This window comes from Passer domesticus, chromosome 6 (genome assembly GCF_036417665.1).
Source record: "Passer domesticus isolate bPasDom1 chromosome 6, bPasDom1.hap1, whole genome shotgun sequence".
In the NCBI taxonomy this organism is placed as follows: domain Eukaryota; kingdom Metazoa; phylum Chordata; class Aves; order Passeriformes; family Passeridae; genus Passer; species Passer domesticus.
Genome location: NC_087479.1, coordinates 57503914 through 57529217, shown reverse-complemented (window position 1 = coordinate 57529217; position 25304 = coordinate 57503914). Strand labels below are relative to the sequence as shown.

General features: G+C 41.2%; 1 long non-coding RNA gene across 1 annotated transcript; it reads right to left on the bottom strand.

Moving 5' to 3' along the window:
• Positions 1–11025: 11025 nt before the first annotated feature.
• LOC135302310 (uncharacterized) lies at positions 11026–11757 on the bottom strand. The gene is made up of 3 exons (XR_010364003.1): positions 11675–11757; positions 11255–11319; positions 11026–11147 (listed from the first exon to the last, which is right to left on the bottom strand). It is a non-coding gene; the product is annotated as an uncharacterized LOC135302310 (long non-coding RNA).
• Between the last annotated feature and the right edge of the window lie 13547 nt (positions 11758–25304).

The following is a 25304-nucleotide window of genomic DNA, read 5'->3' as shown; positions in this document are numbered from 1 at the left end:
CTCTCCATACCTACAGATTTACCCCTTTCCCCTCTTTATCTCTCAGTTTCTTTGCTCTGACAGTGCTGTTTCTAAAAAGCACTGTTTTGGAGTGCCATCTGTATGAAAAGCTGCACTGTGCCCAGAGGAATAGATCCCTGACCCACAAAAGCCTTCTGGAGTCACCACTCTGCCTCCTGCACACTCAGGGATTCTCCAGAGTTATTATCCAGGCTGAGGAGATCTTAGCAAAGGCTTTTGTATTGTACCAACTGCAGGAGCTCCAAGGGGATTTTCATGCTAATGATTCTCTTTAATCTCCATATAATTCAGGCCAGCTAAAAATAGACCTTTTACAAACAATGAATCATCGTGACTTGAAGTGGATGCAGTTCTGCCACAATAAAGTTGAAATCTCTGTTCCAGAGCACCCTTCTTCACTCTCTGCACCTAAGAGCCACCCAACAAGCCACTGACAAAAATCAATACAGCTGATTTTTCTTCTCCCTTCTTACTTCAGGTGTCAGTACTATGACCAGAGACAAATAAAGAAACAACTCCAAGTACCATACTAATTTGAAGGATAATTCCAGAAACTAAACAGGACTTAAATTTTTTCTTTTAAATTAAGAGAATTAGTCACGAGTTTGTCAAATCTCACAAGAGTAGCCATGGTAATTTCTTTTTTGAAAGGAAAGAAAGAAGTACCTAGGCCCCAACCAGGCTGTAGAGCCACTTTTGCTGCTCTTTAACCCTCCTGGAACGTGTGAGAACTCTGAGACACATGCAGCAGCTGAATTATTACGTGTGATAAATTATAATCCATCTCACATTAATTAGATCTGTCTCAAAAGTTTTTGCACAGTACAAAAATACTTGTATTCCACATGCAAAGATATCTCCTAGTGTCTCACTACCAGGAGACAAACAGCTTTGCAAATCTATCTTCAAAGGTCAAGCAGGCCTGTGCAGGAAAGGGTTAGTTTTGTATCTGTTGTCCATAGCCCATTTTACTCAAAATACTCTCACCAAAGGAAGCAGAAACAGTCATGTTCAAGTCCTAATCAGAAATTCAAATAGAAATTAAAAAAATAAAAAACCCCAATCTAATTGGTTGCCTTACACAATTCTTGTAGATTCTCTGAATTTTGCCAATACCCTTAAGGAATTCCCTTAAGATAAGCACATAAAATAAAGGATTGTATGCATTTTTCTTAGAAAGAAGGTGGAATAAATGAACAACTGCAGAGCAAAGGCCAACTATTAATATCAGAGGTTTAAGGCCAAGGGAGATCCAGACCTTGGCTGATGAAAAGTAAGCATAAGATAAGCTGAAAGATTGTTTCCTGGACTATTAAAAGCTTCCATGCATGAACTTCTCTGACATTTGCTTTTGGATCTTATTAGATTTTATTTTGTTCTTTTTCAATGGAAGTTAACAGTGTGATCCCTGGGTTAACTCATGTACCTTGCCAGCAGTGAGACATATCTCTCAACTCACCCAAATTTCAACCTGCGTGACTCTGCTGTGCTGGGATCCTGTAAAAGGATGCCAGTGCCAGTTTTGGGTAGCAGGATGGAAACAAAGCCCCAGCAGTGTCCTGCAGTTGCCGTGCAGCCTCTCTCACACAGGATTCTGACACAGCAGTCTGAGCTGGAAGGGACCCACAGGGACCATCAAGTCCAGCTCTTCAGTGAGGTGTTATCAGCACCATGCTCTGGCCAGCTGAGCTCACCTCAGGGTCACTGCACAGTGAGGAATTAGAGACAGTTTCAAGCTCACTTGGTTTTAATTTTTTTTTTCTTTTTTTTACATTATTCCTATTAAACCAATGGGCCCATAGGAAAATCATCACCCAGGAGACAGACACCACAGCTGTGACACCTCTGACTAACCCGACAGCCCAGGCAAAGAAACACATCCTGAAGGACACCAGGAGCAGTGAGCCTCCCAAACAGAGGGCTTTAGCTGCATTTTCCATAATCCTTCCTAAGGAAGCTAAAGAAGGAGAGATTTGCATTGGGTGTTAGGGAGAACTCCTTCACTGTGGGGGTGGTGGGGCTCTGGCCCAGGGTGCCCAGAGAAGCTCTGGCTGTCCCATCTCTGGAACAGCAAGCTGCTGTACTGGGTGACATCCACGGCTCATCTTAAGGCTGCTTCTAATACAAACCTTTCTATGATTCTGTGATTCCTGGGCAAAAGGAGTCCATTCTCTGCTCAGGCATTTTTCCCAGTGGGGAGCACAAATAGGTCAGCCAGAGGTGTTAAGATCCAGATGTTAAAATTGTCTCTGCCCAAGTGAAGGTGCAAACAAAACTGATTTGCTGAAGTCAATACTAAAGATTTATACCTAACAGTACATGTGGGGTCGGAAGGGAGAGATAGAAATAAAAAAAGAGGGGGGAAGAAAAAGAAAGTGACAGAGGGATAGTCAGTGGGTGCTGACAGCATCCCACTGGAGCTTACAGTCCTCTCAGTGTGAGGGTAGAGGGGATGGCCACAGTGATCCACCTGGGGACAGGGAAGCCTGAAAACACAGAGCACCCTGGGTTTACACTCACACAGGTTCCCATGGGAATGCCCAGCCACCTCCCCTGGAGAATCAAGTTTTACCCTGGATGATTTAATACTTTGGATCAGGGGACTCTCGGAGAGCCTGTGATGGGTTATGACCATGTGAAACACTGCAGCTGCCTCTTACAGGAGCTTATAGAAGAGGTAAAATAATCCAGTTTGCACACAAAATATTCCAAAGCCCTTAGCTGCCTTTCCCCTTCGTAGCTATTTTGGCTTTCAGCTTTAGTTTCTTCCTCGTTCCACTTCTAGTTTTTCCTTCCTGCTTACAGTTTCTTTCCTTTCTTCTTACTACCAAACACCGTTCTCTCTCCAAGCCAACAGTTACCAAACTGTCACATTCATAGAAGAATTAACCTTAAAGTTGGACTCCAAATTCTTAAGTTACCCCAGAAATTACTGCAGAGAACAACCAAGGACGTACAGTCATATTACACACCCTAAAGACCTGAAGTAACCTGGCCTGGAAAAGACCCACTAAAGAATACTTGTTGGACCTTACTAAGCCTTAGCACAGCCCCCTCTAGAAAGGCTGTTCTGACATGAATAGCACACATATATATGGACATACGTAGCAAGATCAAGTTGCAACTGCAGGCAAAGAAGGGTAACAGTGAGATCCTGCATTTCTGAAGGAGCAAAGACACCAGGGTTCACTTTGCTCAGCAGCAACTGAAACAAGTATTCTGTGAAATGTGTAAGAATTTAAGGGCATTGAAGTGTGAAATATGAAAGAACTTAAGGGCCATCTAGTGCATAGATGCACCTCCCTACTTACAATTTTGTTTGTCATTTCTTAGGACCAAGAAATCCTCAGAAGGGTAGATACTCTGATGATTTCCTTTTGTGTAAGAAATAAGAATAACCATTTACAGAGGATGGCCATGGGAATGACTTTTTAGACTCCCTTGGCTCAGACTAAGTATGATATTTTAAAAATTTTCAGATCTTATTGCCCAAATGAGTCAGAAAAAAGCCTTTGTGGGGTGGGTTAAGTTACTTTTTGTGTGTTGCACCTCAAGCACACCAACACAGGGTGCTTAGAAAATTCTGGTGAGCTGCCATGTGCCTTTACCTCAGGTTCCTTGATTTCTACCTCTTCCTTTGGTTTTCTTTCTCAGCATTACACAAATTATTCCCTTACATTACTTAAACTTGCTTACAAATTTAAACTAATGTCAGCAAAGTCCTTCCTTACAGTTTGCCAAAAGCTTTCAAGCTTCGTGTACTTACTATATTCACACCATGATGTCCATTGTAACTGTCCGTGGATCATGATTGCAGAGATGAGTGGTTTGAATTTTCTAGAAAAATGAACACTATCCTCATCATAGCCCTTTAGTAAGTGATATTCCATGGGCATTTTCAGCAGCATACACATGCCAGAAAAATACTAGAACACAAAAGATGTCTATTTCTTTCTCACCTTGCATTCTGCTTTTTTTTTTTCATGGCATTTCCACAGTACTGTAGAAAACAATATGCATTTTCCAGATCATAAACTGTTTCTCAGTTGTGTCCCCAGTGAATGTTCCACTGTGCAATGTGTCACATACAATCTTACAAGTGTCCCGACAGAGAGAGTACAAGTGGGAAAATTCCACAGTACCTTTGTCTAGATTAAATTATTTGTAATGGTGACATCTGTGTGCAAACTATTTTAGGAAATACTAAAAAGTGATCCACTTTGTTAAATTACTAATAATGCTTTCATCTACATTTAATTAAACTCTCCTACATTGCTTGCCTGATAGGCAAGTAATAACCCCAACATCCTGACTTGGTTGTCATCTCCATTTTTCAGTTGCTGTAACCACTCCATTCTAAATGAATAGAAATGCAAAAGAACAAGGATTAGCCTTCCCTACAGTGCTTTGATTTATCCCTGCTTTGCCTTATTCTCCCTTGCTGCCTAAGCTGGATAAAGCTCCTTAAACTGAAGGAAGAGCAGGTTCCTTTCCCTCCCTCTCCAGAGGAACAGCACACGAACTGTGATGAGGAAAGCACCATCATCATCATCACACAGGTCACCTGTAACATCCTGTGAACCAGCTGAAGTGCCTGTGGAAGTTCCCTTGTATTTTTAAAAACTGGCCCTGGTACTTAACACTTTGGAAATTATTCACTAATAAATTTTAAAATTTATACATTTCTCAGAAAAAAAAAAAAGTTAAACTGAAAATAGGTCTTCCCACAGAAATTTTTGCTAGACATTGTCATTGGTTCCTGGTTTTGTAGAAAACCGTGGTGCCAAAATAAATTATATTAAATCTGCTATTAAGGAACTTTCACTAGGAATGCTGTGAATTTGTCAGTCCATGGGCTGTAAAGAATAAACTCTAACAAAGATTTCCTAGAGCTGACCAGCAAAGAGGGATGTAATAACTCTGTGACAAACCAGGTTGTCTCCATCAGCATAAGAGCATCAACATATTAAAGATGCCTGAAATATTCCTGGTTTGCATCCATATACACAAAATCTGCGTGAAGTTATCAAGTTTTTACTTTTTCCCCTTAAAAGTATATTCCTAATTTTTTTTACATAGGAATAACATTTTAAAGCAATCAGATAGCAATATTTAAAACTGTAGGCTTCAGAAATCTGTATTACAAAACCAGCTCACATAATGTGAACGGAGTTTTTAAGCACCTGATGAAAATTTCATAACTTGATTCTCTTTTGGAGGTGTTCCTACTATGTGCACAAATGAATATTCACAGTTTGATTAAAAAATCAGAATAACCTTTTTCAAAGCATTCTGATCTTAGCAACAGTGAATATATTCCTTGGGAAGATGGTCAAAAAGCTACTTTCTTCCTTCTTTTCCACCCAAAATAAATGCAGCCTGTCCATTCTGAGTTTATTTTACTAATACACTAACAAGAACACTGGTGTGGGGGGCAGAGGCAAGTTACTAGTGCTATTTCACACCAAGATACTACTGGTGGCTGTTTCAGATGGCCCCGTTGAGAGCTCCACACATCAGAGCATCTTTATCTGCTTGGCCTGCTTGAACAATGCTATTTTGGGGGGGAAGGTGGGGGGAGGAAGAAATCTATTTTTCAAGTAACAGATGGATAAACAGATGGGTGGAAAAGTCCACTGAATAGTGTGTTGGCTGCCTGTCACTGCCTGTAGGCCAGCCAATAAATATCATATGGATTAAACCTGTAAACGAACGTGTCCCCGTTTAATGAGTTCTTGCAGAACAGTAGGTGTTTTCTTGCCAATACCCATAGAAATGAAATGCCACCTTGGATAAGGTGAATTTTTGCAAGGAGACCAAACACCTAGGCACAGTTTGTTCTAAGATGAATAATCAAAAGCAAACAGGGAAGGAAGCCATGTGGTGAAGTGTGTGCATCTTTACAGACTGGCTGTGAGGTGGCCCTTTTGCACATCTGGAATTTGCAGATTCCTGCAAATAACTTCACTTTCAGGATACAGTTTACGCTTTGGATAATGTTTTCATACTCCTTACACCTCCTCTTGTGAGACTTTGGCACTTTTTTCCTCAGGCTTGCATAAAGTGTTTAGTTCAGCAGCCAGCCACAGAGGCACCACCCCAGACCAACAGCAGAACACATATTTCATCCTCTTCTGAGAGATTCTCTCTGTTTTGGGCTAACACAAAATTAACGGGGAAAAAAAATGCTGACATGACATGAAATTCCATGTTTTCTGGCACTCAGGCTCCCCAGTGCCATGAGCACCTTGCATTGATGATGACAAAGGCACTGTGGCTCTGAGGAAAGGGTGGCACCTACTCACCTTAGTACCTTCATCAGCACATGGATCATTATGTGTAAGAGCAGTGCCTTGGCTTTTCTTCCAGCCCACTGCCTAATATTCAGTCATTTCCAGGTCCTCTGAGACAGAGTTGGTAATTTTTTCCTCATTCAACAAACCATCACTGATTTTACCAAGACAGGTAAAACTCCCAGGCTCAGCTCCACGGGCTGCAAAATGAGACAGAGAGGAAAACACTGCACTGGAAAATCTGCCTGGAGAAGGAGTTCAGCTCTCCTGACCAATGCTCCAGTGCCTCCCCCACATGGGAATCTGCTTCCTGAAGTTTTTCAGGAAATACAAAACAAACATTCAGGTATAATAATTTCATGTGGATTTAAGTGTTAACATCACTTTCAATAATTTTTCACAGGTAGTAAAAATTAATTTGCTGATTTTCAAAAAATTCCTTGGAGACAGTATTCCTGAAGGGAGACTGCAGGACTTGTTGATGCCACAAAACAAAATATTTAGTTGTGCCTAGATGGAAAAATATAGAAAAAGAAAATGCAAAATATTTTTGTTATGAAAATATAATCTGTAAACTCACTACCGAAAGGTGGGGTGAATTTCATGAAAAATTTCTAAAAATGTGTAGACAGTTACAAAACGTTGAGAACAATATTTTGCACCACTATCAGACATAAAACTCTGGATGCACCCAACAGAATGTTGCATGACAACAGGAAACTGATTATTTTTGGAAAAGTGAATAAAAAATGAGTACAAAAATCCTGAATTGGTGAGAAAAAAGATTTGACCTGAGGTAGACATGGTGAATATTATTTTTGAAACTCAGTAGTACATTTTGCCATATGAAAGTATCAGCATGAAGGCTTCTTTGTCTTTACACATCACCTTTTCCTTGAGGAGCTCCAAATCCTGTAAAGAGGTTAACAGCTTCACAACAATAATTAGTTTAATATTAGTCTATTTGTGTGACATGTAATTAATGTGACATAAGAGGAAAAAAACCCATCAGCACTTTAAGACAATTTTAAAAACTTAAATTCTAAATTTTATTAAGATGTAGAAAAAATTATATTAAAATTGAATTTATTTTTTTTAAACATAAAATGACCTGATCAGTTTAGTTCCCCAAAGAGCTTGGAAAGCAGAGCTGTGAAGAGCTCAGAGGAAGATTTGGGCTGCAGTGTTTGTCCTGCACCATCTGTTGGAGAGCCCAGAAAGTCAGGGGCTCAGGGCTGCAGCAGAAGACTGAAGACAAAACTTCTCCAAGGACAGCAGGTTCCTGTTGCCTGCAGAACCACAGGGGCACTGCCACAGGGTGCCCTGGATCCCTGCAAGGGTCAAAGGCCAGGCTGGATGGGGCTCGGGGCAACCTGGGGCTGTGGAAGGTGTCCCTACCCATGGAGGGGCTGGAGCGAGGTAAGGTCTCAGCCAAGGCAGGCCATTCCATGGTCCTGTGTAAGAGAACACAAAGCCCTGGAGTGATGCTGTGAAGCAGGGATGCCAAGAATAGTGATGCCAAGCCCAGGAATGCCATGAGCAGGGATGCTGTGAGAAAACACATGCGAGACATTTCTGATCAGAATTTCCCGATTATTTCTCCTCCACCACAGGAGCAGAGGCAGGAGACAGAGAGGATTTGGCAGGCCACTGGTGCAAGATGACACTCACAGTGGTACCAAGTCCTCAGTGTAACACAAGCAGCTGATGCCTGCTCTAACAGGCTCAGAGAAGCCTGTGAATATCCCTTTTTAGCTCCAGAGCCTTGACAGGTCCCAGCACACCCAGCAAGGCCACAGTGCTGAGCAGCCCTCACTCCATCCATGAGGAGTGCACTGCTCCAGTGCACCCACAAACAGGTAACTCCAGCTTTTAAAAAAAAGCAGCTCTCATTTTTCTTGCCTCTTTGGCACGTGCTGGTGCAGACATTGCTTGGATCCAGTCTTGCCTAGGTCTGGAGAGCTCCTGAGGAGCTGGTTAGATTTTCTTAGGCACTACAGCAGCCCTTGGAGTGACTGCACACCTCTAGGTCTGATTGAAGGGGTGAATTAAAAGTAGAATATTCTCTTTTAGTGTAATGTAGCACATAACCATGCATCTTGCTGTACACTTAGTCATCCCTCTATGTGTGAATAAGCCCTCCTGTGAAAGAGCTGCTCTACTCTGGGCATTTTATTATGATTGACGGAATCTGTCAGAAACCATAGTGAGGTTTTCGGCCTCTTTTCCTTAACTTACATGTAGCAGAAAATGATTTTTTTAAGTAGTAGAAAAGTTAATAAAACCACTAGAAAGGCAGCTGACATAAAGAAACACAGGCACTATATTTCTACCTCTCAGGACAGGAGAGTTCCAAATTTTGCCAAGCAAATCTTTGTCCCACTCTTTCTTTTTTAAACACAGAAGCCTTACACACCTGAGATAATGAAATAATTCCATAGAAGCTTAGATTAAAATTAAATGAGGTTTAGATGTGTATCTGAACTAATTTTTTCTCCTTATCTGGTTAGTTTCTGGAGTCTTAGAAATGCCTATGTCCCAGTTCCTTAAGGCAACACCAAGTCCTCAAAGCTTGACAGCATCCAAGATTTCAAAATACAATCATAGAGTGGGAATTTATTCTACTGAATAAGAGCAACATGAAACAATCCAGTGTTCTCAGCCTGCTGGATGCATACAGATTCAAAGCTACTTCTCTCCTGGTATCTTTGTGTCCCAGCAAGGATGGGTTATTCCAGAGAACACCAGCCAAAACAAGGCATGAAGTAATTGCTCACACAAAAGTACACACAGTGAACATTATTGCTAGCCTTTCCAGAGTCTGCTTTTTCTTTTTGATTGATTTTTTTTCCCAAGATCTGTCACAAGCAGACTTTGTTTTCTCAGCCACCAGGACGATTTTTGTCACTTGGCTACTTCAGGCTTACCTTTTCAGCACACAGTGCAGTTAGGTGCATCCAGCTTCTCCCCTCTGCAGAGGCTGAGGTGCCCAGCAACTCAGCTAACAGGTGATTAGATTGCTGTACAGGCTGATGCCATCTGCAGCTGAGCTCACCTGTGACATTATTTCACCAGTCATGGAAGGAGTCCCCAAAAATCTCAGCCATGGAACCCACAGCTGCAGCACAGTCCACAGCACCACAGAACATTCTCAGTTGGAAGGGACTCAAAGGGAGTCCAGCTCCTGGCCCTAGGCAGGACACCCCAGGAGTCACATCACGTGCCCAAACACTTTGCATTGTCCAAACACCTGCTGAGCTGTGCCAGGCTGGTGCTGTGAGCACTGCCCTGGGGAGCTGTTCAGTGCCCAGCCCCCTCTGGGTGAGGAACCTTTTCCTGATATCCAGGCTGAACCTGCCCTGACCCAGCTCCAGGCCATTCCCTGAGTCCTGTCCCTGTCACACAGAGCAGAGATCAGTGCCTGCCCCTCCACTGCCCCTGGTGAGGATGCTGAAGACCACCATGAGGTCTGACCTCAGTCTCCTCTCCTCCAGGCTGAACAGACCCAGCGCCCTCAGCCGCTCCTCACACGCCTTCCCCTCAGGGCCCTCCACCTTCCTCTTGGATGTTCTCTAATTTATATCTCTTTTTTATATGGTGGCACCCAGACCTGCCCCAGCACCTGAGGTGAGGCCACCCCAGCTCAGAGCAGAGCAGGACAATCCCTCCCTTGCCCAGCTGGCCGTGCTGTCCCTGGTGTCCCCAGGGCAGGGCTGGCCCTCCTGGCTGCAGGGCACTGCTGGCCCCAGCCAGCTTGCCATGGACCAGGGCCCCCAGGTCCCTTTCCAGGAGGCTGCACATCCAACCAGGGCTGCCCCCAGGTGCAGAAATTTGCACTGCCCTTGCTGAACTCCACATGGCTTGTGACTGCCCATCCCTTTAACACACTGAGGTCTCTCTGCAGGGCCTCCCTGCTTTTGGGGGAGGCAGCAGCTCCTTCCCATTGTGTATCATCTGCAAACTTACCTGGTATCCCTCCAAGTCCTGTGTGCAGCTCTCCCCAACACTGCCAAGAGAGGGTCATGGCCAGGGGTTCCACACACACCAGCAGTGCCCATGTGGATCATCTTCACACACCTATCAACACCACCCCAGAGCTAACTAGCTCTGGAAGTGGTCTGGAGGACTCCCAGCAGGATTCATGTGTCTGTGGTCACCCTGCCGTCACACACAACTCCAACCTGAACCTGCCAGTAGTGTCCAGGAAGGATCTGGGCCAGCTTCTGTGCAGACACATCCAGGGAGGTTCCAAAGCAGCAGCTTGGTCAGGCACAGCCTCATCACAGACTTGCTCCTGCTGTCAAAATACAGCCTGTTCATGTGTGTGACCCTGAAACATCAAAGCTGCATTACTGCAGAGACCATCTTCACCAGAATCCAGGTTGCAAAACCTGGAATATTTGGTTTTTAAGGTCTACTTTAAACAAAACATATGCTAGTGCTATCAGTGCCTTGCAAAGGTGTGCAACAGACTCTTATAATTTGAACGATCATAACAAATACTTTCACAAGTGTGTGGTATCATTTAGGAAAACTTAAAAAAAAACCCAACAAAACAAAACAAAACAAAACCACCACAGAACAATGTGGTTGTATGTATATTATTACTAAAGTTGCAACATTAACGTTGGGTTTAGACCCTGAACCTCTCAATCTCTTACCACTGGATAAAATAAACAACCTGATCAGTATTCTTTGAAAACACTTTGTTAAAAACTTTGGCATTTAAGTGAGAGTAAGCCCCAGCATGGCTGGTTTTATTTCCTCCATGTTTTTTTTTTCCTCTCCTTATGTTAAAGCCATTGCAAATTTGTAGGACAAGACAGGAAGAACCTGCAGGAAAATAGTTGGTAACATATGAGCAATGCAGGCTATGTAGGCTGATACAAATTTCATGTATCTTATTTAAAAGTCTTAGTGATTCACATTAGATTACTTACTAAATTTATTTGTTGATAGAAGAAAAGCTAAAAAATCTCCAGAAAACAGCCTGCCATTCAAACACCTAAAAAGGAAGATAACAGCAAGTGTGGATTATCAGGTTATTTAATTATTAGTTTTTACCAAACTTTAGCCAATAAAATATAAAAAGTTCCAGCTCTTCCTTTATTTCACTTCAGGTTATTTAATGCTGAAAAATCATGAAGGGAAGGTTTCATATAGAGTGTTTCTGAATTCAATCAAATCAGCTAATGAGGAAAACATCTCATCAAATTCTAAAACTTATTTTTGGGTTACAAGAGGTTCAACAGAAGCGTTGAACTTCCGTGGTTCCTGAACCCCTGAACATTTCCAGATTATGTTTTCAATGCATCAATAACAAATGTGTTTAAAGCAAAGTGCCAATTTACGAATTTCACCTGAGATTACAATTACAGTGCAGTGTGGTCTCCTCAAGCATCGCCCCTGACACGTCCTTCCTTTTTCCACACCTTTTCTGAGTCCAAGCTGTGATTCAGAAAGAGAATAAGAGTTCAGGGGCAAAGGCAAGCCCTGAGTCATGCAGGCTCTGTGGAAAGAGTTGGTGTATCATTAAGCAACAGAGGAGGAAAGAATAATTGATACAGCCATGGGAGGACAGAGCCCACATCTGTGCTCTGTGACTCAGCAGCACTGCAGACAAACAGCTCCAAAAGAAGTGGGGTCTTTGCAGGGGAGAACACAGAACTTTGGCAATTTGCTGCTGCCCAGGACATCTCTGCAGCATCACTCACGTGTCAGTGGGAGTGATGCACTACAGGAGAGAGTTTGGGAATAAGTAGGACCTCCTTGTGACTTCTGCTGTGCCACACAGACTACAAACTTAGCACTCCATAAACGTAAATCAACTCACAAAGGGGAAAGAAACATTTGAAGCACCACAGATGAAGAACCTGGAACTTAGCAATGACATTTGCCACCTCAGTTCTGCCATTTTAGCTGCATTAGTTCCATTATTTTCTCCACAGCCTCGTTCATACACTGCTCTTTCAAACCTTGGTCCCATCACACTGTGCAGGAACACAGACATTGACTCACCTTGTTTTTAACTAAACATTAGCTGAACATGGACAGGAAACATAACAAACTCCTTGGCTTTCTGGTAAGAAAATGGGTGTGCTGCTTCCCCTATTGTCAAAAGAAAACCTCAGCAGAACACAGCTGGGAAGAAGCAGGTGACTCTACCAATATTTCCCATTTCCAGCTGCTGAGGTATCAAACGTAAATACCAGAGGTCAGTGCAATCTAGTGACCTAAAATGAGAAATGGTGGTCTTTTATTTCATTCCCCTGTCATTCAGAAGAAATATTTACATAATAGTTGTCATTTCTTCATCAGGTACGATTGGAAAAACCACCTATGCCTCACCTTCGGAAAAACCGGGGCAGTGACAAAGTTTTCCATAAAATTCACCCTTACATCTATTTATTTCTTTTTCCTTCAAACCACCCTAGATTTTATTCCATCTCTCCCTTTCCACATTCCAGTTATTGATATCCCAACACCACAATTCCCTGCAATGGCCATTTGTAAGCCAGCCTCTCAGCTGTCACATGGGTCCAGGTGCAATATTGCAATAAATGCATTTACAAGTGCAGTTCATTACCGTTGTTCACACTTAAGGGCTTCAAGCCACCAACATAGGAACTTTCCTTCATTAGCCTGGCTTCTTCCTCTTCAACTAAGAGGCTTTATCTTCTCAAATACCCTCAGGATGGCCATGGTAATTAATGACAAAATATTTCCTTATGGTGTATATATATGTCTGTATGCATACCACACCTGCATACATGCCATTAGTTTGGTTAAAACAGCACAAATACATGAACTGTGTGCTCAGGTAAACAGAAAGTGCAGAATTCATCCAGAATCCTCCTCTCCTGTGAGATCTCTGATGTAAACAAATCACAGGCTTCAGAAGGTATTTGCCATTGCGGCACTCTTTACAGTGCCACAATTATCTCTGTAAAATGGAATTTTGATATAAAGCACCTGCAGAGCTTCTCTGAAATGTAAAGGAAAATTAAACAGAGATGAAGAAATGGCCAAAACCTCCTCCACTTATTTTTCCTGTATTTTCATTTTGGGGTACAGAAAAAAGAGCAGAATTTTCTTTGCTTCTACTTGAACGCTGAAAAAACTCCTATGCTTGTTTTCAGATACATAGGTAACTATTTTCTTCAGCATTCTGACTGAAAGTATTTTGCATTTTCCAATGGTCATCATTTGGAAGAGATGCAATATTTTCATTAGCAACAAGCTAAGAGTTTCCAACAAGCTCTGCCTTATTTCAGTAACATGAAGAGAAGAAATAGAATTTATGCAGAGAAAAGAGAGAATTTGAGAAAAAAAATGCCCTGGCTCATGGGAAGCAGCAACTAAATGGTACAACCACGTGAAAGTGTTGATCCCCTTAGTTTGCATGTCAAGACTTTAGCATCAATAAAGACTTGAAGAGTGGCAATTAGCTAATTTCAAACAAGTTACTTGAGCTTGCATTTCATTGCCTAAGTGATGCTTTACTCAACAGAAGGTGTTTGATACACACAGAAACCAGAATTTTATTAGAAATGTAGTGGATGTTTTGTTTCACAGACAAAGTAACAAGCTAATAAAGCTGGAGTTGGAGCTCTAATATAATTTTGTAACTGTGCTGGTGCCACAACAGCTTTGCAGCAGAAACTATACTGTAACTACATTAATAACAGCTCTGCTGTCAGTTAGTTCTCTATATGCATGCCATTTGTAAATAGCTAGAGAAAGGTGTAAGCCTACCCATATCTATGATTGCTATATATTTCTGCTATTTACCCTTTTTCCTCATCAGAAATGACTAAAAGGTTAAGGAGATAAAGTGAACCAGAAGTTTCCGCATCCCCTAACAAACACTGGAAGGTGAGGGACTTTAAAAATACTCTATTTGCTATTTCAGATAACTCCAGCCCTGTGCAATAATCAGCACCACTTTTAGCAATGCCTCTCCACAGATTTTTTTCCTCAATCTGACAACTTTACTTCCCCTGTGAGAGGAGGATGAGCCCCATTACAGAGCACTGGAAATATCTGCAGCAGATGGGTTGTTATTAATGGGAAGACCAGAATTTGTTTATACAGCCAGAGGTGCCACAACTCTATTTTTAAATACAAATTTAATTCATTTAGAATGAATACCTGAAAGTCTAAAGAAAGTAGACTGCTGAAACAGGTGATAACGCTGTTAGTTCTAAGACCTGGAAAAGTTTAAATAAAGAAAGATATAATTACCGAAACTCTGCCAAGATTATAAAAGAAAACAATAATACATTTTTGCAAGAACATATTAAACCCACACATGAATTATATTTCAAGGAAAGGAATCTTTCCCAAAACAGCCACTTAGGTTAAATAGGAGGAAATTATGAAACTGAATCACAAAGCTGTAGGCCTCACGTTTATATTAAAAAGAAAAATAATAGGAACCAATCACCCACTCTTTGCCTTCTGTGATTACTACTGCTTATTTAGTTTTTTTAAACCTAAGCAGGCAAAATTAAATTTTTCTGCTAATGAGTTTGTGTTGACTCCTGTGAAACACTACTGAGGACTTCTTCACAAGTGTTCACCACAGCTATTTTTAATTTATTGCGTAGGCTCTAACATCCTGCATGACCCCTTGAATGACCAATGAAAACACTAATTCCGAAGATACTTTAACAGTTTCAGCTTCTGTGCATCTTTAACTCTCAGATAAGTGAAGCTTGCTAATAAATCTCTTTCCGTTTCCAATTTGCTCTTCACAAAATGCCTTGCTTGGGTTGAGTGAATTACTGCCACATTAAAACCACCTGCAGTGCTGGGCTACACTTGGACAGCAGCACCTACTTACCCTGGCTGTTAATATCACTTAATATAATAATAACAACAATAATAATAATTATAATCATCATCATCTTGGAAGTATCACTATTTAACCTAATTTATCAATTTGTACAGAGATAGAGATGAGGACCTTTTCACAAGTCCCTTTCAAAGACCTGTGATCATCCCAATGAAGTTTTTTTAATTGATTCCCCGCAGATAAGCCAAATGAGGAATAGCCACAGGCAAAACATTCACCAGGGTTAAACTTGCATTTTGCAAGGAGAACTGGTTACTTCTAGAAGAAAAGTTGGGTCAGCAAAGGACACAGAGAAGGAGAGGATGCCTAGGTGAGCAAAACAGCCACCTGCAGCCTGCAGCCCAGAAAAGAGAGGTTATGAAAATAAAACCTGGCAAAATGCATTAAATAATGTGTTAAAATATTAAATAATATGCTTATTTCTGCATGCAGACACACATTTCATAAACTGCTGGGTGAGCATCAGATAGAAACTCCCATGGGCATTGAATTAGATTCTGAATATTTTTTTTCCTACGCATCCTAGTGATTTGGAACATTTCCAAAATATTGGGATTATTATTAAGTAGATATATGGATATTTGGATATTTTTGCAGACAGGATTTTCATCGCATGTTTTCTGCATGATGGGCCTTGCCGTGGGCCCACTGGTGGAGAGATATACCCTCCATTAATTATTGCAACTTGTGCAGCTCATTGTGACAATAAAAACCAGCACAGCTGAGGGCTTTCCTCCCCCCATAACCCTGGGTGGAGTTCTTCAGGCCACTGGTTAATTTTTTTACTGAGACTTTAATACGTCTTAAGGATGCGTACTTTGTCCCTTAGAAACAGCTTTTTAATTAACTTATTTATTTATTGATGAGTGCAGATGAGAGGAAAGAAGCAAGGGTAATAAGGGAAGCACACACTCCCAGCCTATTAACCTCTGCTGTTCAAAAATGCTCCAAAACCCCCTTAACTTTCATCTTTTCTCTCTCTAGATAGAAAAAACCCAATGTTTTACATTCAGCATGGAGGAGAACTAACAGCTTTGCCAGCTAATAGCTGCATAAAAGGAACCCTAGATCAATAGGGTTTTCTGTTTACAGACATCTGTCCCACATGACCGATCTTCCAGCAGATTCAACTCAGGAGAGATGAAAAATAGTTGCTGAGATGCTGGAGATGGGCTCCATTGCCATTTCATGTGAAAAACTGCAGGGTTCTAACAGTCTTTAACCTTCTTGGACCAAACAACCCATTATTGGACCAAAGCCCAAACAACTACATTTGCCCAAACTGTCAACCTCTTTCTGATTTATTTTAACATGGTGTGCTCCTCTGCTGCTCCTCACACACTACTTTAAATCATTTTAAACAGAGGGATAGCTGCCATAATTGCTACAAAAAGACAATTGCAGGCATTGCAAAGAAAGCAGTTGAAGACAGAACATGAATTGGTATTTAATGACAGTTTGACACACTTGCAAATCAGTGATTGAGCGATTTAATTAGAATATCACTGATGGAAGCCCAAGCTGCCCCAGACAGGTTAGCCTGCTCAAGAAAAAAATTGTGAGAGAGACATGGTTTCTTTGCCCCAATTGCAACACAGCCAAGCTAATAAATTTTTGTTGAATAAGGATTAATAGCTCTGCTTTAACTAAATTGCTTTCATTTCCAGGAGTAACATTCATCTGCACAGTTTTTGCTAAATGAGCTATTAAAACAAATTCACATAAAGTAATTACAGATTGTGTGTATTTAAGATCATTATTTTAAGTGAAATCACAGCTTTTTGTGTCACATTCAGTGATCTCAAAACTCTTCAGGCCTGCCTAAGCTTTACCTCTGCATTTTGCTGCAATAAGCAAAATGTTATTTTTGTGCCATTGCCCCTTTCTGCCATGAAAAGCTGTCAGGGCATGCAGTGGGCTTCAACTCGCTTCTCCTGGGATTTTGGAAAGGCAGCAGTGGCTGCAGTGAATGCAAATAGAGCTAATAATGATTATTAAAGCCAACTGGATACCAGTCACACACATTCCAACATTTCTCATCTTTTCTCCCAACACCACCTGAAAGCCTTAGAGCATTTCAAGCTGCTGGATTTAACACAGGGACACATGCCATATAATTGCTAACTGCCCACCAGCCTAGCATAATTTGGGGAAAAAAATGGCAGCATGACTCAGGCAATTTGAATTATATCTTGACTTTAAACACTGGAAGAGGTATTCCCAAAGATCCATCTTTCAAATTAAACACTTCTCTCCACTGCAGAAGATGTGCCCCTGCAATTTATCCTGCCCTGGAAAAGCCATGTGCATTACTCTTCCTGGGAGTGATGAAATCCTCCTCATCCAAGAACAACCCTCAGTCTTTATGGCTACCCAAGGCAACTGTAAATTGCACCATCACCAATTCCACCACGTACTGCCAGAGGGATCCTGCAGCCCCTAACACCACTGAGCAGTTCCTGCAGGCTGCAGCTGGCAGCCAGAACCACACTCAGGCATTTCCCTGCTTTGCCATGCAGGATTGCTTCAGGGACAGCATGAGGAGCTGCTAAACTGCAGAACCCAAAGCTCCAGCTCCCCCCAAAACTGTCCCCAGAGTCAGTCTGGTTCTGGTAAAGTGACTCCAGCCACTCAGCAGCCTGCTCTGGAAATGGATTGACCTGGCATTCAAGACCAAGGAAACTGCTCACAGGGAAAAACGGTGATTACAAAGCTGGATTGATAAATATTTTCATGCAGCTGTTCAAATTCAGCAAGAACCTTACTAGGATATTGCTGGAATCCAAAATGCAGGGAACTCTCAGGACTTTGGTTTGTAAGCCAAAGCTTAGAATTAAACCCAGGATTTGACTTGAGACCTTGGAAAAGGCTCCCAAACTCAGGTGCTGGAAGGAAAAATATGGATTTATAGTTTAAAGAACAGACACATTAAGCTAAACAAAGGAAAGTTTAGAGTTTAAGATATGGGAAAAAAAGTAGTTACAAAGTTAAACAAGAAGTTTAGAAGGCAGTACTGTAGGTTTGTGTCATAACATGATTGGCTAAGAAAGCTTACACTCCAACATGGGTCCATAAGACAACATATTGAAGGATTGGGTCAAAAAGATAAATATGCTTGTTAGCAGTGTTTTATTGGTCACTAAATCCTTAAAAGGTCTTGTAAGTGAGGGCCTTGTGACCTTCTGAGCCATGCAGTGAAGTTGTGAGCCTTCCTGCCTATGTAGGAGGAAAGAAAAATAAATCCCATCATCTAAAAAACTCAGAGGTCCCGTCTCGAATGTTTTCAAAATTCCTCAGAGGATATAAAGGGTAAGAAATACTTTCAAGGATGCATTTGTAAAGGCTCATGCTCAAGCAAGGCTGCTATGCTTAAGAGAGCAAAAGTTGGTGTGTTGAAGATGACTTGATCAGCTGATAAGTCCCACATAAGCAGGACGTAGCAAGCAGCCTTTTTTTCCTCCGGTTCAAACCTTTGCATACATCTCCTGGAGTGGCAAACAGAGGGCAGGGGAGGATGGAAAGAACAGCAGCTCATAAAAATCAGAAGCAAGGGGCCAAAAAGGACCTGGCCATCCTGAGGGAAGCGAGAGGGGATGGAGGGGGGAAAGGAGTAAACTGAAACTTAAAGGAGGGAAAGAGAAAGGAGGAAAATGGAAAAGGGAAATACAGAAAGATTCTGCTTTACTATCATACATAGTTCTGGGAAAGATAAAGGGCTTCAATTTGCATGGTTTCCTCTGCTGCCATGAAGGCTGGAATTCAGCTTTAGTGTTTCAGGAGAACTGATATTCTGATGCCCAGGGGAAAACGTGGCGCACCATTAACCACAAAGGTAATGAGTATTGTCAGCACTGAATGTGATGTGGTGACTTGAACACAGCAGCATCTCAACTTGACATGCAAGAATAAGCAGAATTACAAGCAAGGGTTTGGCTAAGAGAAAAGAAAACCCAAGTTCAGCACATTTACTGCACAGCATCACTACTGAATGAAGAGGAACACACTGTGAATGCCTGCTGAGGAATGCCTGATATTCTGTAGGCTATAGGGAGTGCCAGGCAGTAATGCTAGGGCAGGTGGCACCCTGTGTGAGGGGGAACATGGATGACAGGCAGTAGTTCTATTTAGCAGACAACATTAATTCTGTATCCCTAATGAAAATAATGAATTACTCCAATGGAGAAACTACAGCAGAAATTCTGAGATCCTTATTTTGTCATCAAAGTTAAAAAACAACACAAAAAAACCCCTCAAACACACAAACAAAAAAAAAAAACTAACCAAAAAAACCCCAAACATTAAACAAAAAACTGCAAAGTTCTCTTTGCTCAAGGCTGTATTTGAAAAAACAATGGATTGCCTTTTCTCTGGAAACCCAACCACTTGTAACTTTTTTTTTTTTCTGTACAAAGAGTGCGCAAATGAAAAAGAAACCTGAAAACAGCTAAAACTTGACTAGGCCAAGTAAAATATTTGCCAACTGTAACTATGGGAGTGCATAAACTATGAAAGAGTATTTAAAATATGTTGCTGAATTACTGACCTATTGGGAAATGTGGTATTTATGGAGCTCCCTTTGGTATACAATGGGATCTAATGGTCACTGCAATTAGCTTCATTAATTATCTTTGTCTTAGAGACAAATGCTGACTGCTGTTGCTGTTTCACTTAATTTTAAAAGAAGAATAGCCAGCTTGCCTGGAGGAACAAAGTTACCGAGTCCAAACAGCAACCAGAAAATGCCCTCTGTGCTGAGCCTGCGATGTGATTTTTCCCAAACAACTCGAGATTTGTCAGTGCTCTGCAAAGTAAGACATGGCACAGTTTAGGGGAGGCTGAGATTTTAATCTCGCTGTCAGTCAGCCAGCCAGCCACTGCTGGCTCCAGCAGTGCTCCTGCCCAGGTGTGCAGGTGCAGCCCAGTGCTGCTGGGTTTATCTCAGACCAGACATGAACAACGGGCAGGCTCCTGGTGGAAGGGCTGGTGTGGCAAATCCCCAGGCAGGCCTTCATCACCTTTGTTCAGAATACTCTCCAGTGCAGTACAAATACATGGCAGGGCATTTGCCAAGCTCATTAAATAATCTAATATTTTATGATTTTGCATCACCTATTAGTTTTTAATAGCCTGAGTAAAAGTATTTTTTAATAGATGTACTGAGTAACAGTATTTTTTTTAAATATACTTTACGTATTTTTTAATAGCCTGAGTAACAGTGATAACTACAGGCTGTGTGCTGTTTTGGTACAGAGCTCGTGTTTTTTACAAGAGTGGAAACTTCTATCTGTAATAGATGCAGCAACACTAGAGACTAAACACCCTTTTGTCTCAATTTTTCTGTCATCCTCCTGCCCTTCCAAAGAGAGGCAGTTAAAAGAAATATATAAGCTTCAATTCCAAGGATTTTTAAAATTATAGTTTCCCTAACTTTAGTTTTCTAAAACCCACAAAGCCATTCTGGAATGCACTATACTATACACCAGTGAACCTGCCTCCACTCAAGAGCTGGTTTAATTCAGCATCATCACGTTCAGTCACTGTCATACACGTGCTGGCAGTCAGCCTGCACTGCCCCATTCTCAGTGGACCTTGTTTTGCAGAGTTTCAAGTCCTTCCTGCTTCCAGAGAAGCCCACCATCAGCCTACTGAGTTTAACCCCTGCTCTGCCAGCTCTCCATGCTCACCAAGGTTTCAGTTTCCTTTTGGGCCACTTTAGAAACAAGGCATACACATGATAGTGTCAGGCACTGGAGCAGGCTGCCCAAAGCAGTGGCTGAGGCACCATCCCTGGAGGGATTCAGAGACATGTCATGCCTGCTGTGGCACTGGGGGACGTGGTTTGGGGATGGACTGGGCAGTGCTGGGATGACTGAAAGGTCTTTTCCTACCTCCACAATTCCATCATTCCACAGCAAGGCTGCACCCACAGCTGAAGGCTGTGCAGGTATTAACAGGCATGCATGTCTCATTTCTCCTGCCAATGTGGCTTCTGCACTGTATTACAAAACAGTTTCATATCCTCTCCATTTTCAGATACTTATCAGCCTGGACAGTCAATACTTCTCATTTCAGTTCTTAGCAACGTCTACAAGAGATGTTCTTTTGTGTGAAACTACTTGATTAAAAAAAAAAGTATATCTATAATTTACAAGAAAGATGTGGAGGGATGAGCTTAAAATGCTGTTCAAATTAAAAAAGAATCTCTCCTGGCCTGAATTGTTGATGACTAAGTGATTACTAAGCTTCCACACATTTTAGTGTACAAGCTATCACGACACTTTGAGTTTTTTTACAGTTACTAACTTGTGTTGTGACCTTGTTAATGCTATGTTAATATCATTAGTATAATTACAGCTAATATAAAGTCCCTATAAAATGGTAAATCTAGCAGAAACCTATTCTGAGCTCCAGTATTCCTTCAATACAAATATAAACCACAGACAGACTGTTTTCATTATTTTCTCTGCCAGAATCACATCCACAGACTGAAACTGAAGAGATGACAATGGACTACATAAACCCTAAGTTTTTATTTGGGTATTCCAACATGTATAAGTTTTAAAGTGTGATTTATATAGTGTCATTTATTTTCATTCCAGCTTCTGTCATATTCACTAATAATTCACAATTTGGGCATATTTTTTAAATGAATGGTCAAAAACATGAAGTGTATTTGCCACTGTTAGGTCTGCAAAAATTGTATGGGCACTAAAGAACAGACAGAACTTTTACACATACATATTTCATTCTAACAATAACCTATCAATTTTGAGAAACTGCACAGGTTTGTTTTTCTGTGTTTTGAATTAGGCACCTCCACTGAAGCATTTTAAGCTAAGAACACAACGTTTATTCCTTTAAAATTCCAGTCAACTTAATTTAAAACAACTACAGACCTGTAAACCAAGATATCCCCATGTTGTTTTCATGCTGGCAATAAAGATGCTCCTCCTGTGATCATTTGCCGGCGTTCTCAAAAGACACCAGAGGCACCCCCAGGACAGACAGAGGGAGCTGTATCTCCAGTTTTCCCCTTTAAAAAGACATCTATACACAAGCTGTCAAGTTTAAACTTGCAACCATAAAAACAAATTAAAAACGCCCTCGGGCTTGTTTTTCACTATTACACCAATCAAATTAAACTTGTAAAAGCAACAGGAAGAATAAGATTTGCCTAAAGATCATGATACAATGAAGCAATGTTTAGTTTTTATAAATATTGCTATGTCAGTAAGAATTTTAGACAGCCGAGGACTTGCTCTGTTTTTTTTTTAGCTTTGATTTGCCATGAACAAATATTTGCCCTTTTTCCTGATTTAGTGATGTAATAGCAATACTGAAACACATGGCATGTCATCAGTGAAACGTGTCAAGTAGGAAAGTATTATCTGGCATCAGTTTTAATAAACTTCTAAGGACAGGTTTTACGGTTCACCAAAAAAAGAAAAGCCCTTCCCTCTCATTCACCTGAAATAAGCTTAAAGAGGATGCAGAAAGGTAAACACAACCCTAACTGCAGAGGAGACAGAGGGAAAACACAGAGATCATATTTAGAAGCATATATGCCTTCCCACTACCACCACTCTTTATGCATGCTCTGCAGACACTGAGCTCTCCCACTGCTGCTGGCAACACCAGGCAATGAACAGAAAGTGTAACAATACTGCAGATGTGACATTTTGTTAAAATTGGAGATCAACCTCATAAAGAAATTTCTCAACTTTACTACCGATATCTTTTAAATGAAACATCTTTTTCTATTCTATCTTCTACGGGGTCTGGGTGAAGGGGAAGGGAAAAAGCTGTTCTACATTCTTTTAAATTATTTGCAAGATTGACTTGTAGCAATGAAGTCTTAATTAATCCCCAAAATCCTGCTTTAATTGCAGTATAAATCCAGTGTAAAATGGCCTCTGTTTTTAATTAAATTTATTATTTCTTCTTAAAGACTTATAAACTTTATTTCATATTATTTTAACTCACAGGTAAGTTTTAAGCAGGTGCTTTATGAAAAAGGAAATATATGGATATAAAGACTGACTCCTATCCTCCACTGAATACTCTTCAGAACCCTGCTGTAAATGGTACTAGAGCTACTGAAGGGCTCTTTCTTGAGAAGAGCACAAGGAAACCAGGCCTGAGCCCCTTTTTGCTCTTGCTAAAGATGTTAAGCAAGGTGAACAGCAAGGAACTGACTTATGAGTTCATTACTTCTCTGTTTATTCCAATTTGTCTCATTTTTCGCCAGTACTTTTGCTCTAAAACCAGTGAGTCACGACTGATTACTTAAAACAACTAAGTTATTTTAAAATTGAAATTAATCAAATCACCAACAATCCATGTCTAAGGCTTCTTATTGCCACGCTCCCACAGCCCTGCACATCCCCTTTCCTGAGGGCACACACTGCTCAGGAGCATCAGCTCTCCAATTAACACCATGCCTTCCCCTGCACAAAAAGCAATCCTGGAGCAATTAGATGAATCATTAATAACCATGGACACGCTAGTCTAGAAAGCAGAATGCAAAACATCTGGTGCAACACTTGCTGCTGGAGGAGGCACTTGCTCAGAGTGCTCACTGAAGTCAGTATTTTCCCCTTTGTACCCCACTAGGAATCCTTTCCCTCCAGCTTCCATCTCTCCAATGCCTCCACACATCTTCACAGAAACTCGCCTTCCAGACTGGGACTTGGTTCAAGTCAAGTGACAACCTTGGGAGTCATGACTGTAAAAGACTACTGATACAATACTCAGCTGTGAAAGTTAAAAAAAAAAACCCCAAACAAACCCAAAATTGAGGAGACATCAATGCCTTATATTACCTGCATTATGAAACAATGAAACTCATTCCTTTTCTTCAGGAAGCAATAATTGTCATTAGGCCCTCACTGGCTGTAAATGCAGACAATTGTGTTTATACTGTTAAATTATGTTTTAAATGTATGGGGGTTTTTATTATAAATATCATAGTCAGAGGATAAGTGTGTCTACTTTTCAAATAATTATTCTATGCCAATTTCTTTACCAGGCAGGTACTTCTGACAGCATACCAGCTTCTACAATAACTTGGATTAACTAATTACATCCTATTATATAGTAAATTCAATAGAAAGCATGTTTGCAACACATACAAATAATTTTATAGCCAGGTTTTACCCTTTTTAATTTTTTCCCACTGTTCTAAAGTACTAACATGAAAAGATAGACTCTTCAGCAACATGCTCTGCATGCACACATTGTATGGCATCAGAGCTGCCACATGAGGCTCACCACAATCATTGCATTTATAGGATGTTCCTGCCCTTTCCCTTGTGTACAGGACCCCATTCTTGTCATATTCCCTGCAAACACAGCTCACAATCTTTTTTTCTTTCTTGACAGATAGATGACCTTGGATTTGGCTGTATTAAAATGTGCATTGCTTAGGTGGAATGCAAGTTTCTAGAAGTGATGACCTGTACCTCGACAGCAAGCCTTGGTTTCCAGCAAGACGTTTGCCACCAGATTCCATCTCCTCCTTAAAGATAATTTTCAACTGTGGCAAAAAACCAGTTAGTTTTAGTAACATGCCACATATGTACCACATTAGAAAAAATTAAGGTGTGCTCTGCTGGCAAGATCAACGTCCAATACCCGTCACATAACTCAGTGTGGCTCACTCAGTCACACAACCACAGAGTGGTCTGGGCTGGAAGGGACCTTAAGGATCACCCATTCCCTGTCCCCTGCCATGGGAGGGACACCTCCCACTGTCCCAGGCTGCTCAGAGCCCACCCAGCCTGGCCTTGGGCACCTCCAGGGGTGGCACAGCCCCAGCTCCTCTGGGCAGCCTGTTCTAGAGCCTCACACCTCCTGGGTAAATTCCAGTTTAAATCTCTGCTCTTTTAACTAAAACCATTTCCCTTTTTTCCATCGCTGCATATCTGTCGTAGAAGTCCCTATTTTTTTAATGAAATGAAGTGAAATGCTTACAGGTACAAGAAAGCTTTCACCAAATGTAACCAGAGGTGTTTCTGGGAAACCAGAAGGTTTTTTTTTTTCAGGCAAGCAGAGGTTAAAATTCTAGGACTTGACATATGTCAGGTTTAAAGCTGAAAGTAAGGAGATGCTGAGAGGAGAGAAACAGATCCTCT